The sequence below is a fragment of the Geotrypetes seraphini genome, chromosome 2 (genome assembly GCF_902459505.1).
Source record: "Geotrypetes seraphini chromosome 2, aGeoSer1.1, whole genome shotgun sequence".
Classification (NCBI taxonomy): domain Eukaryota; kingdom Metazoa; phylum Chordata; class Amphibia; order Gymnophiona; family Dermophiidae; genus Geotrypetes; species Geotrypetes seraphini.
The window spans coordinates 396708495-396722009 of NC_047085.1; the positions used below are offsets into that span (position 1 = coordinate 396708495).

At 46.1% G+C, this 13515-nt stretch overlaps 1 protein-coding gene across 3 annotated transcripts in view; it reads left to right on the forward strand.

Annotated features, from left to right (window-relative positions):
* The window catches only part of RAPGEF5 (Rap guanine nucleotide exchange factor 5), a 427979-nt gene that overhangs the window by 311040 nt on the left and 103424 nt on the right, over nt 1-13515 (forward strand). The gene's annotated exons all lie outside the window — the stretch shown is intronic.

Consider the following 13515-nt stretch of genomic DNA (forward strand, 5'->3'; position numbering starts at 1 on the left):
AAAAAATTTTTTCCCACTCCTAGCCCTATAATCAGCCAGCCTAATTTAAGTTCCCCCGCTCCCGGTCCTAACCCCGCCATGAATCCATCCTTCTGGCTCCTTCTCCTCCTACTCTGCTCACCCCTCCATACTTACCTCTGTCTGAAACCTCCATCTCCCAACCTACTCAACCCCTCTAATACCAATAACATCTACCCTGGACTCAAAATCCCCACACTGCTACGCACCAGAAATCCACCTTTCAAGAAAACCCCCCGAAAAGTCAACCAATATTCACTAAAGCCCCTGCCCCCTGCCAATCTTCCCTACACTGCCTCGGACTCTCTCACCCCAGTCCCGACATTTTATTGCAATGCCAGATCCGCATGCAATAAGACCCAAATCTTGAAGGACCTCCTAGACGAGCTTGACCCCGGATTCCTGTGCATCACAGAATCATGGATCGCCAAAGACGACCTATTCACACAAAACGAATTCCTCCCCCACGGTTACCAAGGCCTTTTCTCCCCCAGACCCAATCGAAAAGGAGGTGGTCTGGCACTCCTCTATAAATCTTTCTTTGACGTCCAGCTCCTCGAGACGGGCACTCACGCTTCTCTAGAATATCTGCTGGCCTCAGTCAACGATGAACTCCGCACCCACCCATTGGGCATCCTGTTACTATACCGCCCACCTACCCCTTGGGCCAATTCCTCCAACCTTGTCTTTGAGGCCATAACAAACGCCTTCCTTAAATTTCAACGACTTCTGATCGTTGGTGACATCAACCTCCACCTTGACGACTCCAACAGCAAGGACACGACTGAATTCAACAACTTCCTTACTTCACTAGGTTTTCCCTCACCCACCTCATCTCGAACCCACGAAAAAGGGCACACACTAGATTTCACCACTTTCCTCGATCTTACCGCCTTCAAAACTTCAATCGACGACACTCGCTGGGAACAAGTCCCTTGGTCTGACCACTTCCTAGGGACTACCTGCCTCCCCATTTTCATGTCACATCTTGAATCCCCACCCCACACCTCTCATTCCATAACCTACCGCAAAAAAATCTCGAGCAATCTATTCTGGTCCAAATTCCTCAACCAACTCTCCTCCAACCCTAGACCTACAGACTCCGAATCCCATTGGCGCAACTGGACCGCCCTCTCAGAGTCCACCTACCACTCCCTTGCTCCAATATCCACTAAAACCATCTCCTATCCCCGAAAGGCCCCCTGGTACTTACCTCTCCACAGAGATTTGAAACAGAAATGTTGCGCTCTGGAGCGCAAATGGAAAAAATCTAAATCCCCCTCTGATAGACAGACCTGGAGGGACAAAGCTTTACAATTCAACACTAAAAAAAGCCAGGAAGAACTTCTTCGGAGACAAGATCTCTAAATCCAACAACCAGATCAGTGCACTGTTTAATATCTGGCGCTCCATAACTACAAAAAAAGACCCACCCATGCTCCCACCGTCCTTATCAGCCGATGCCCTTGCAATCTTCTTTAATGAAAAGGTTACCACCCTAAGACGCTCCTTCCCACCCACAGTCTCCTACAACTCCCTGGTCTCCACTGACCCCAACCCTACCTTACCTGTCTCCACCCCCATTCCAGCCGACAGATCCTGGACCGTCTTCGAACTTGTTTCCGAATTGCAAGTCTCCAAACTTTGCCTCAAACTAAAAACTTGCAAGTGCACCTTGGACCCTTTCCCCTCCTACCTATTCGAGAACACCTCTATACAGGCCATTGCTTCCCTCACCGAACTTATAAACTCAGCCCTAACATCGGGCCTCTTCTCCTCCGACATGGGACATATTTCATTGGCCCCTCTATTGAAAAAGGCCGACCTTGACCCCTCCATACCATCAAACTACCGCCCAATAGCAAATAACCCCCTCCTAACCAAATTATTAGAATCCATCATATCCACTAAACTTTCATCCTACCTAGAAAGATTCTCTATCCTCCTACCCCACCATTTCGGCTTCAGACCCAACTTCAGCACCGAATCCCTTCTGGCCTCACTAATCTCTAAGGTGCAACAACTCCATTCTCACAACAAATTCGCTGTTCTCCTACAATTCGACCTCTCCGCAGCTTTCGACGTCGTCCATCACGATATCCTTATCTTCCAGCTCTCCGAAATAGGCATAAGCTCCACAGTCCTAGATTGGTTCTCGAAATTTCTACGCTTCCGCTCCTACACCGTTAACTTAAACGGTACTTCATCCCCCCCCTGGAAACCGAAATGTGGAGTCCCGCAAGGCTCCCACCTCTCTCCTATCCTTTTCAACATCTACATGTCCTATCTGAAACTCCTTCATCTATCCCCCCTAGAAACTCTCTACACCTACGCCGATGACATCCTCATCCTCCTCGAGACCGACTCGAACCTCTCTAACCTCGCTGAGAACATATCCACTTGTATTACAAATCTCCAATCCTGGGCCCAATCTGTACAAATGAAACTGAATGAGTCCAAAACAAAACTACTTTGGCTCGGCCCAACATTAGATCATTTACCCACCTCCATCCCATTACCTTCTGGACCCACTCTTCAGCTCGAGTTTTCAAGCAAAGTCCTAGGCATCGTCATAGACTCCTCTCTCTCCTTCAATGATCACCTCAACTCTTTGATTAAAAAAAATGCTTCTTTTGCCTTCATATGTTGAGGAAGGTGAGATCCTGCTTTCATCATTCTCACTTTACCGTCCTTGTTCAATCTACTATCCTCTCTAGACTGGATTACCGTATTTTCGCGGATATAACGCGCACCTGTGTAAAACGCGCACAGGGGTATAGCGCGCAGAAATCACGATGATATGTACCAAAACTTTTCTATACCGCGCTCAGGCATATAACGCGCATGATGCCCGACGCTCCTTTCGCCCGCCCTGACTTTCCGTGCGCTGTCCCGACTCTCCGTTCACCCCCCTGACTTCCGTGCACTGTCCCCCCTTGAAGTCCTGTCCCCCCTTGAAGGTCTGTCCCCATCCTGAAAGCCTGATGCCCCCCCCCGATGTCCGATACACCCCCCCCCCCCCGGCAGCACCACTCGCACCCTCACCCCGAAGGACCGCCGACTCCCCAACAATATCGGGCCAGGAGGGAGCCCAAACCCTCCTGGCCACGGCGACCCCCTAACCCCACCCCGCACTACATTACGGGCAGGAGGGATCCCAGGCCCTCCTGCCCTCGACGCAAACCCCCTCCCCCCAACGACCGCCCCCCCCCAAGAACCTCCGCCCGTCCCCCAGCCGACCCGCGACCCCCCTGGCCGACCCCCACGACACCCCCACCCGCCTTCCCCGTACCTTTGTGTAGTTGGGCCAGAAGGGAGCCCAAACCCTCCTGGCCACGGCGACCCCCTAACCCCACCCCGCACTACATTACGGGCAGGAGGGATCCCAGGCCCTCCTGCCCTCGACGCAAACCCCCCCCCCCCCCCAACGACTGCCCCCCCCAAGAACCTCCGCCCGTCCCCCAGCCGACCCGCGACCCCCCTGGCCGACCCCCACGACCCCCCCACCCCCCCTTCCCCGTACCTTTGGAAGTTGGCCGGACAGACGGGAGCCAAACCCGCCTGTCCGGCAGGCAGCCAACGAAGGAATGAGGCCGGATTGGCCCATCCGTCCTAAAGCTCCGCCTACTGGTGGGGCCTAAGGCGCGTGGGCCAATCAGAATAGGCCCTGGAGCCTTAGGTCCCACCTGGGGGCGCGGCCTGAGGCACATGGGCCAAACCCGACCATGTGTCTCAGGCCGCGCCCCCAGGTGGGACCTAAGGCTCCAGGGCCTATTCTGATTGGCCCACGCGCCTTAGGCCCCACCAGTAGGCGGAGCTTTAGGACGGATGGGCCAATCCGGCCTCATTCCTTCGTTGGCTGCCTGCCGGACAGGCGGGTTTGGCTCCCGTCTGTCCGGCCAACTTCCAAAGGTACGGGGAAGGGGGGTGGGGGGGGTCGTGGGGGTCGGCCAGGGGGGTCGCGGGTCGGCTGGGGGGGCGGTCGGAGGTTCTTGGGGGGGGGCGGTCGTTGGAGGGAGGGGGGTTTGCGTCGAGGGCAGGAGGGCCTGGGATCCCTCCTGCCCGTAATGTAGTGGGGGGTGGGGTTAGGGGGTCGCCGTGGCCAGGAGGGTTTGGGCTCCCTTCTGGCCCAACTACACAAAGGTACGGGGAAGGCGGGTGGGGGTGTCGTGGGGGTCGGCCAGGGGGGTCGCGGGTCGGCTGGGGGACGGGCGGAGGTTCTTGGGGGGGGGCGGTCGTTGGGGGGAGGGGGTTTGCGTCGAGGGCAGGAGGGCCTGGGATCCCTCCTGCCCGTAATGTAGTGCGGGGTGGGGGTAGGGGGTCGCCGTGGCCAGGAGGGTTTGGGCTCCCTCCTGGCCCGATATTGTCGGGAAGTCGGCGGTCCTTCGGGGGGGGGGGATGTATCGGACGTCGGGGAGGCGGCCGGGCAAGAGGGCTTGGGCTCCCTCTTGCTCCGATCGTGGATGCGGGTGCGGGTGGGAGCGCGTGCGAGCGGTCGTTCGGGGTGGGGGTGCGAGCGGTCCTGCTGGGGGGGTGAATCGGGCGTCGGGCGGGGTGGGAACTATGTTTAAAAACTTTTCTATACCGCGCTCAGGCATATAACGCGCGAGGGGTATGCGCGGTAGGTAAAATCGCGTATAACGCGCGCGTTATATCCGCGAAAATACGGTACTGCAATTCCATCTATATAAGTCTAACTAAGAAAAACCTCCAAAGGCTTCAGCTAATTCAGAACGCCGCGGCTAAGCTCATTTTCGCAAAAGGCAAGTTAGATCATGTTTCCCCACTCCTCTCCAAGCTTCACTGGCTCCCAGTATACTCCAGAGTCCTCTTTAAATGTGCCTGCTTAGCCTTCAAGATCCTACATGGCGTCCTTCCTCCCGTTATCCCTCTCTTTTGGAATTCCTCAAAACCACACTCCACCAGACCCTCCCAAAAACTGAAACTATCATTCCCCTCTATAAAAGGTATATCCCACGCAGGAAAACTTAGAACATCTCTCCCCTTTAGAACCACAGAACTCTGGAACAACCTCTCATCCCCACTCAGAAACTCAAGCTCCTTTCAATCCTTCCGCAAACACTTGAAAACTTGGCTCTTTGCAAAAATCTAATCACCTCCCATTCTCCAGTATTCTGTCCCTCTCTTTCCTCTTAGTCCCTCTCCTTTATCCCTTATTGTAGTTCCCTTCCTCTTAACTCTGTAAACCGTGCCGAGCTCTGCGCTTGCGGAGATGGCGCAGTATACAAACCTAAGGTTTAGTTTAGTTTGTTTATTTATACTTTTCTCCCAAGGGAGCTCAGAATGGTTTACATGAATTTATTCAGGTACTCAAGCAGTTTTCCTTCTCTGTCCCAGCAGGCTCACAATCTATCTAATGTACCTAGGGCAATAGGGGATTAAGTGACTTTGCCCAGGTTCACAAGGAGCAGCGTGGGTTTGAACCCACAACCCCAAGGTGCTGAGGCTGTAGCTTTAACCACTGCGCCACACACTCCCCACTAGTCCTTAATACATACATGGGATCCAGTACAAATAATTATCAAGACAAAACGATATGAAATAATGGCTTCTATAACTGGTACCATAATAGAGGCTAATGGGGAGGAGCCTACCTGTTATTTAGCAGCCAAAAAGGGATGTCAACTCAGATGGCTCAGTAAAGGTATACTTAATGGGCCTGTATGTAATTACAGTTCTACAGGGAGGTTTGAGAAAAAATAATGCACCCAACTGAATCACCCCAGGATGCAACAAAAGAAACTCCCTATTTTGTTCTGAGCATCCTTAGTCCTATCTGAAAGTATTGTAATTATATAATTCAAAAATAATTCTTCACAATGTTTAAAGGACATTTGCAGTAACCAACTGCTTTCTGTTTAAGTCCAGGTACACAACCAGTGTTTCAGAGGTCAGCAAGTCTATATCAAAGGCTTTCAAAATATCAGAAATATTCAGAGGATCCACGGGTATAATTTCTTCTGAGGCTAACTTCAGTTTTTCTTAGCTCCAAAGGTTGTCCTTCCAGTAGTTAAGATATCTTCCTACTGCTCTCTTCAACTCTCTTTGCTTCCTGATTACACTGGGCATTCATACCATGAGGAAAGAGCAACTGAGGTGATAGAGGGCAAAGGAATACCATCTTTCCATCATCCTAGCCTTCTAGGCCCTTGCCTGTTGCACTGTGCCCCAAGAAACTGAGAGGAACTTGGAGGTGGACTGAGAGAGAAAAATCTGAGGAAGAAGGTGGAATAAAATTGAAGGACAGGTGATTAAAAGGACTTTAGTGGGGGAGGAAGAAACAGGTACTCTTGGCACATGAAGAAGAAGAGATGAAGAAGGAACCCCTTGATTAGTAGGAAAGAGATGAAATATGGCTAAAGGATGGACATGAGGGCAAGAGCAAATTTCTTTATTTGTGAGATTGAACCCTAATAGTAGAATCACAATCCTATGCAAGAGATCATAGGTGCCATTTTTTAAATACAGAGTGGTGTTGAGGCAGGAATAGAGGGGACCACTCCTGCCTTAGCCCACTAGAGTACCAGGGCAGCCCCTGTGTAAGTCCCAGAGGGGTCAAATTCTTTATATGGGGTGGGGCCCTGTGCTTTGGGGGGCATTGATTAGGAGAATGTAAGAGTTGCCATACTGGGACAGACCAAAGATCCATCCTATTTCTGATAGAAGCCAACTCAGGTCACAAATACCTGTCAAGATCCCAAGAAGTAAAACAGATTTTATACTGCTTATCCTAGGAATAAGTAGTGGATCTTCCCAAGTCCATCTTAATAATGGCTTATGGATTTTTGTTTTAAGAAATTATCCCATTTTAAACCCTTCTAGGCTAACTGCTTTTATCAGATTGGAGGTCCTGATCAGGAAGGTTGTGTATGGGGGAAGGAGGGGTTCTAGATAGGGGGTTGGGCCTTGTGATGGAGGGTGCTGATTAGGAGTGATCAGTGACATGGCTGTGCTACCAGACTGCTAGTAGTACAGGTGCACTTAATGGCAGCTCTTGAGAGATTAAGTACAGCTGGGCCTTCGGCAATTTTGACAGCCCATAACTTGCCTGTATTCTTCCCCAAATCAGTCAGCAGTTAACATGGGATTTTTATCGCGCTGGCTGGTTTTATAATGTGGTGGTAGTTTAGTGTGGGTCCCTGCACTATCAGCTACTGTGGAGTAAAACCCACACTTGCTGCTTAGCGAAGCTTAGGGAAGAATTCATTAAAGGGCATTATCGCACCAGCGCACATTAATCGCTAAATGCTAAAGATGCCCATTATATTCCTATGGGCATCTTTAGCATTTAGCATGCTCTAACTCAGTTAGCGTGTGCTAATGTGGTAGTACCATTTGATGAATCCCCCCCACCCCCACCCTCTTAGTAAACATTCCCCATAATTCATTAGGGTTCTGGAAAAAATTGTGTGCGTGCTACAGCAAATTGATTTAAAGCATATTTAGAAAAAAAAAATTTTTGTTAAACAATTTTCAAACACAAAATAATAAATAACATTGGGAAAAGTCTTCAAAGATCAATACAATTAAAACTAATTAAAAGAATAAAAGACTCTTATGTCATTTTATCCAGCCCATGATTTAGAAGCAGAAAGAGTGCAACAAACAATAACAAGGAAAAAGGATCCATAGATCGCACCCAACCACATATTATTGAGCCTAACAATTGAACTGTCCCCGACTCTCTTCAACCTCTACATGCCTCCCTTGGTACATACCTGGACAAACTAGGCGTAACCTCCTATAGCTATGCAGATGACATTACCATCCTTATACCGTTTGATCAAACAAAGCCTTACATGACTGACACACTACACCGAACACTAGAAACAGTAGCGACTTGGATGGAAGATCACAAACTGAAACTTAACCCAGACAAAACAAAATTCATCCTCCTCAAGAATAACAAAGTCCCTACGTTAACCAACCTAGAAATCAACTCAATCAAGTACCCCATTCAAACCACCCTAAAACTACTAAGAATGACGATAGACAGATGCTGCATCATGTAGCCACAAATAAATAAAACAATACAGAAATCCTTCACAGTCATGAGAAACCTAAGACAAGTCTGAAAATTCTTCGAAAGAACACAATTCCAGCTCATAGTACAATCCCTAATCCTAGGTCTACTAGACTACTGCAACATCCTCTATTTTCCCTGCCCTGTAGCAATGATTAAACAACTACAAACAATTCAAAATATAGCTCTGAGACTTGTTTACTCATTGAGGAAACACGACCACGTTACAGAGGCATACCTCAACTCCCACTGGCTCCCAATTCAAGAAAGAATACTATTTAAGTTCTACTGCATACTATTTAAAAGTATAAATGGCAACGGCCCAACCTACCTGAACAACCACCTCATCCAATCTACCTCAGCTAGACACAGAAAAACACACACTCCATTCACTCACCCTCCAATCAAAGAAGTAAATCGGAAAAAACTATACGATGGCCTCCTGGCCACTCAAGCAGCAAAACTAGATAACCAAATCTCCAAACTACAAAGATAACAACCCCAGACTACAAGATGTTCATAAAAGAATTAAAGTCTATACTCTTCAAATAAACCCTGAAAAAGTCTTAACACCACAAATACCTTCTTCTTCCCATCCTCTTTGCTGACTCACCAAGACTACCTGATCTACTCATTACCTTCCTCCTTCCAACCTCGATACTACCTGATCTATTCTTTACCGTTACTAGAAATGACCAATGACCTTCGCTTGTAACCCACCTTCTTTAACTCTTTTGTAATCCGCCTTGAACTGCAAGGTATTGGTGGAATAGAAATCTCTAATGTAATGTAATGTAAAATGATGCATTCAAATGTCCCGCCCTTCTCCCTAACAAGGATTCTAATTGGGTAGAAATATATAAACATATGAGTTATCCTGATCTTTGTGAATTCGCTCAGCTCCAGCACAGATAAATTTTCATAAAAAAACAAAAAATAGTCTTAGAGACATTTGGAGCATTGAGACTAAGCAGCAGATTTCTGCATCTCAATGGCCACGAATATGGTCTTGGAGAATGAGATGTACAGTGTCAGCATCTATGAGACAAACATGGTTTTTTTGTTGCATAGAAGTTTTTGGACCCCAGTTTAGATTACAAAAATTAGATAGTTCTAAGTCAAATAGATGCTGGCACTGTCATCTCGATATAGGGACACTGGATCTTCTGGTCTTCTTTTGTCCCTTGATACTTGAATTCCGGCGATCCATTTGGGGTCAAATTAATAGAATACTAGACGTCCCATTGAAATTGACATATGATGCGGTGCTATTTGGCACGGTATTGATGGCTAAAAGCCCAATAGCTTCCCATAACAACAAACTTCTCTTTATCATAGCAGGAGTTGCCATAAAACTTATTTTGAAGAACTGGAAAAACTGAGACCGGTTAAATTATATTTTCTGGTGGGAATCTTTGGTTCATAGTCAAAAGTGCGCAGCGACAAAGGTGCGCCGAGACAACTGAGTGCAAGGCGGAAGCCCGCGTCGAAGAAAAACAGTGTTTTAAGGGGCTCCGATGGGGGGTGTTGGTGGGGACCCCCCCCCCACTTTACTGAATACAGATCACACCGGCGTTGTGGGGGGTTTGGGGGGTTGTAACCCCGCTCATTATACTGGAAACTTAACTTTTTCCCTGTTTTTTAGGGAAAAAGTGAAGTTTTTAGTATAGTGTGGCCTGTCACTATAATCTTTATGCCACACTTTTAAACTGGAACGTATGATTTCCTTACAACTGGGACATTATAGGAAATTTAAGGATGTTTGGGAACCATTGACAAAATTCTTTAAGGAATGATTATTGATTTTGCCCTTTGATTATACACGTCCAGGGTGGGTGTTAGGGGGGTGGGGAAATACCTTTAATTTAATTTATTGTTGATTGCAATTTTTGTGTGTATAAAAGGGGGGGGGGAAAGAGACATGTATTTTAATGAAATATAATTTGATTGAATTTAAAGTGCTGTTTAAAGTGTAAAAGTCTGTATAATATGTTGCACTTATTATTAGCTTTAAAATGAATAAAGATATTTTTTTTAAAAAATTTTCATATCACAATTTACTTTTTCAAATGAGCTGAAGTTTGCTACGATAAAACTCATTCAGAGTGCTGTGATTGAAAAAGGAGAGTTGCTGCTGTGACTAATGGCTCTAAGTCTGGCCTCTCAAAAACCTTTATTTCTGAGTTCAAATGAATCCGATGCATTGTATATGAACGTTTGAATTGTATCGCATTTCCCTGGTGATTACATTTGGTACTTGAGTACTCCAGTGAGTGTTGGCTATCTTGATCTTTACCACATTTACATGAATATTTCACAAGGAGCTAGGATGGATTGCCAACAATGTGGATTGTGTTCAGAATGTTTTATTTTAAAATAAATACATGAAACAGAAAAAAAGTCTGATAATCAAGGCAGTGGGGAGGGAACGTTGCCCTTTGCATGTCAATAGCCAGAGTGACTAGTTGAACAAAGACATGGATAGATACAAGGCAACTCTTCTTGGTTTATTTGTGTTGAGAATTTCTGCTTCACCAGTGAGCAGGAGATCAGGGCTGAGAGCAGGGTTGTTGCACAAGCGATTGGTCTTCACCAGTCGCTTATTTTTGGATTAGCCAGCCAGTCGGTGTGCCAGAAAAACGTTTAGTGAATCGCAGACCTTCCTACTTTGCATGCCGTTTCCCCTCATTTGCATGCACGGATCAGAATCGGGTTGCAAAGGGGTCGGGTACACGATCGGTTTGCTTAGTGAATCTAACCCTAAGTGTCAAAACTTGGAGGGGCATAATTGAAAGGGACATCTAAGTCCGTTTTCGTCTAAGTCGCAAGTCATCCAAAGTAAAAAAAAAAACAGCCTAGGACACATTTTCGAAAAATACGTCCAAAATTTTTTTTGTTTCGAAAATCGTCTAACTATACGTCCTGCCGATCTGATTGTCCAAGTCGCTAAAGCGTCCATCTTTATACCACATTTTCATTTTACTTTTCATCCAAGTCAAAAATGCTTAGAACAAGCCCTGTTGGATGTGGGAGGGGTCTGCAAAGTGATGGACTGAACACTCAGACATGCCACCTAAATAGTGGGGTACCTTACAGGGCACTGCTGTGAACTTCACAAAAAGGGTGCCATGTCTTCTCCTCATTACAGCTCCCTTATAGGTCATGGTGAGCCCCCAAACCACCTCCATAATCCCCTAGACACACTTATGTACCACCCTAATAGCCCTTATGGCTGCAGGAGCCACTTATATGCCAGTAAAAAGGGTTTTGGGGGTGTATAGGGCAGTGCACATGTTTAAGTATCAATGCAGTGATTACAAGGGCTTATGGGCATGGGTCCTCCTTTCCATGAGCCTCTAACCCACCCTCAAGATGACTTAAGTCGCCTCTGTGCTGGACCACTAGGCCAGGTGATGATGGTCTGGAGGCTGAATTTTAAAGGTGTGATTAATATTTCTATGGGGTGGGGGGTCGGTGATCACTGGGGTAGTGTGTGGGAGTCTGTTTATGTATTTGAGTGCTTATCTGGTGACTTTAGGTGGGTTTTTGTAACTTAGACCATGTTTTACATGGTCTAACTCACAACGTCCAAGTTCCATCGATCCTTTCGGTTATACATGCTGTACAACTAAGTCTAAGCCGGCCCACATCCCGCCAACTCCCGCCCTCGACACTCCTCCCGAAACGCCCCATTTAGCTTTGGTCGTTCAGCGGCACTATAAAGGCCTAGGTCATTTAGAAATACGTCCAAAACCTGTTTTTATTATTGGCACTTGGACGTATTTGGGAAATGTTCGTCCAAGTGCCGATGTAGGCCAGTTTTTGGACATTTTTCTCTTTCGATTATGAGCCCCATAGCCTATAAGTATGTTAATTCCATTAAAACCCTGACTTTAAAATTCTTTACATTAACTATTCAATGCTGCATACTTCACATTCTGCTCTCTCTATATATTATTATGCTTTCAATTTCAAATTCCAACCCTTCTAAGCACCAGTAATTCCCCCACTCGAGCCCTGTGTATAAATGCACTATTTCTGTCTTGACTAGATTGTAAGCTCTTTAGAACAGGGACTGTCTCTTCTGTGTTTTGATGTCTAGTAGTGCTAGAGAAATGATTTCTAGTAGTAGTAGTAGCCTGACCTCAGTGGAAACAATTATAAAAAATTAAATTGTGGCACACGTAAACCAGGTGAGCCCACACTTTTTTGGCTTGTGAGCTACTTTTAAAATGACCAAGTCAAAATGATCTACCAACAATAAAATTTAAAAAAAACACAAAGCACATTGTACGCAGAGAAAATGTTAATTATCATTTATATTTGGGGGGGTTTTCAAAGAGGTCAAGGCAGATGACTTTATGCAATGTCACCTCAGTAACAACTATACGAAAATAGACAAATATACCCCCTACCCCTTTTACTAAACCACAATAGCAGTTTTTAGCATAGGGAGCTGCGCTGAATGCACTGCTCTTCTCCTGACGCTCATAGGCTCCCTGCTCTAAAATCCGCTACTGCAGTTTAGTAAAAGGGGGCCATAGTGCAAAATGTAGACAGCAAATATAAATTCTCAAAATGGACACATTTTGATCGCTAAATTGAAAATAAAATCATTGTCTGGTGATTTCATGAGTCTCTGGTTACACTTCCTTCTGACTGTGCATCCAATATTTCTTCCTTTCTTTGTGCCTCCTCCATGCTTCCTCTCCTCCAGACCTCATTCCATTCCCCAATCAATATTTCTCTCTGTCCCTCCATGAGTCCTCATTGCATTCAGTTCTGGTCTCTATCTGAAAAATGATATAGCGGTACTAGAAAAGGTTCAAAGAATAGCGACAAAGATGATAAAGGGGATGGAACTTCTCTCGTATGAGGAAAGACTAAAGAACTTGGAAAAGAGATGGCTGAGGGGGAGATATGATTGAAGTCTAGAAAATCCTGAGTGGTGTAGAACGGGTACAAGTGGATCGATTTTTTTTTTATTTTTATTTTTATTATTTATTTATTTACTGCATCAAGTTTTACAAAGAATAGGGAACACTCAAGGAAGTTACAGAGTAATATTTTCAAAACCAATAGGAGGAAATATTTTACACTCGGAGAATAGTTAAGCTCTGGAATACATTTCCAGAGGATTTGGTAAGAGTGGTTAATGTAGATGGTTAAAAAAAGTTTTGGACAAGTTCCTGGAGGAAAAGTCCATAGTCTGCTGTTGAGACAGACATAGGGGAATACACTGCTTACCCTGGATCGGTGGCATGGAGTGCTGCTACTCTTTGGATTTTTTCCAGGTACTGTGACTTGGATTGACCTCCGAGAAGACAGGGTACTGGACATGATTGACTATTGGTCTGATCCAATAACGCTATTCTTATGTTAGTATATTATTACATGTATTTTGACATTTAAACCCTAAGTATTCCCCCCAAAATCTGGAGGGGAAAAAAACC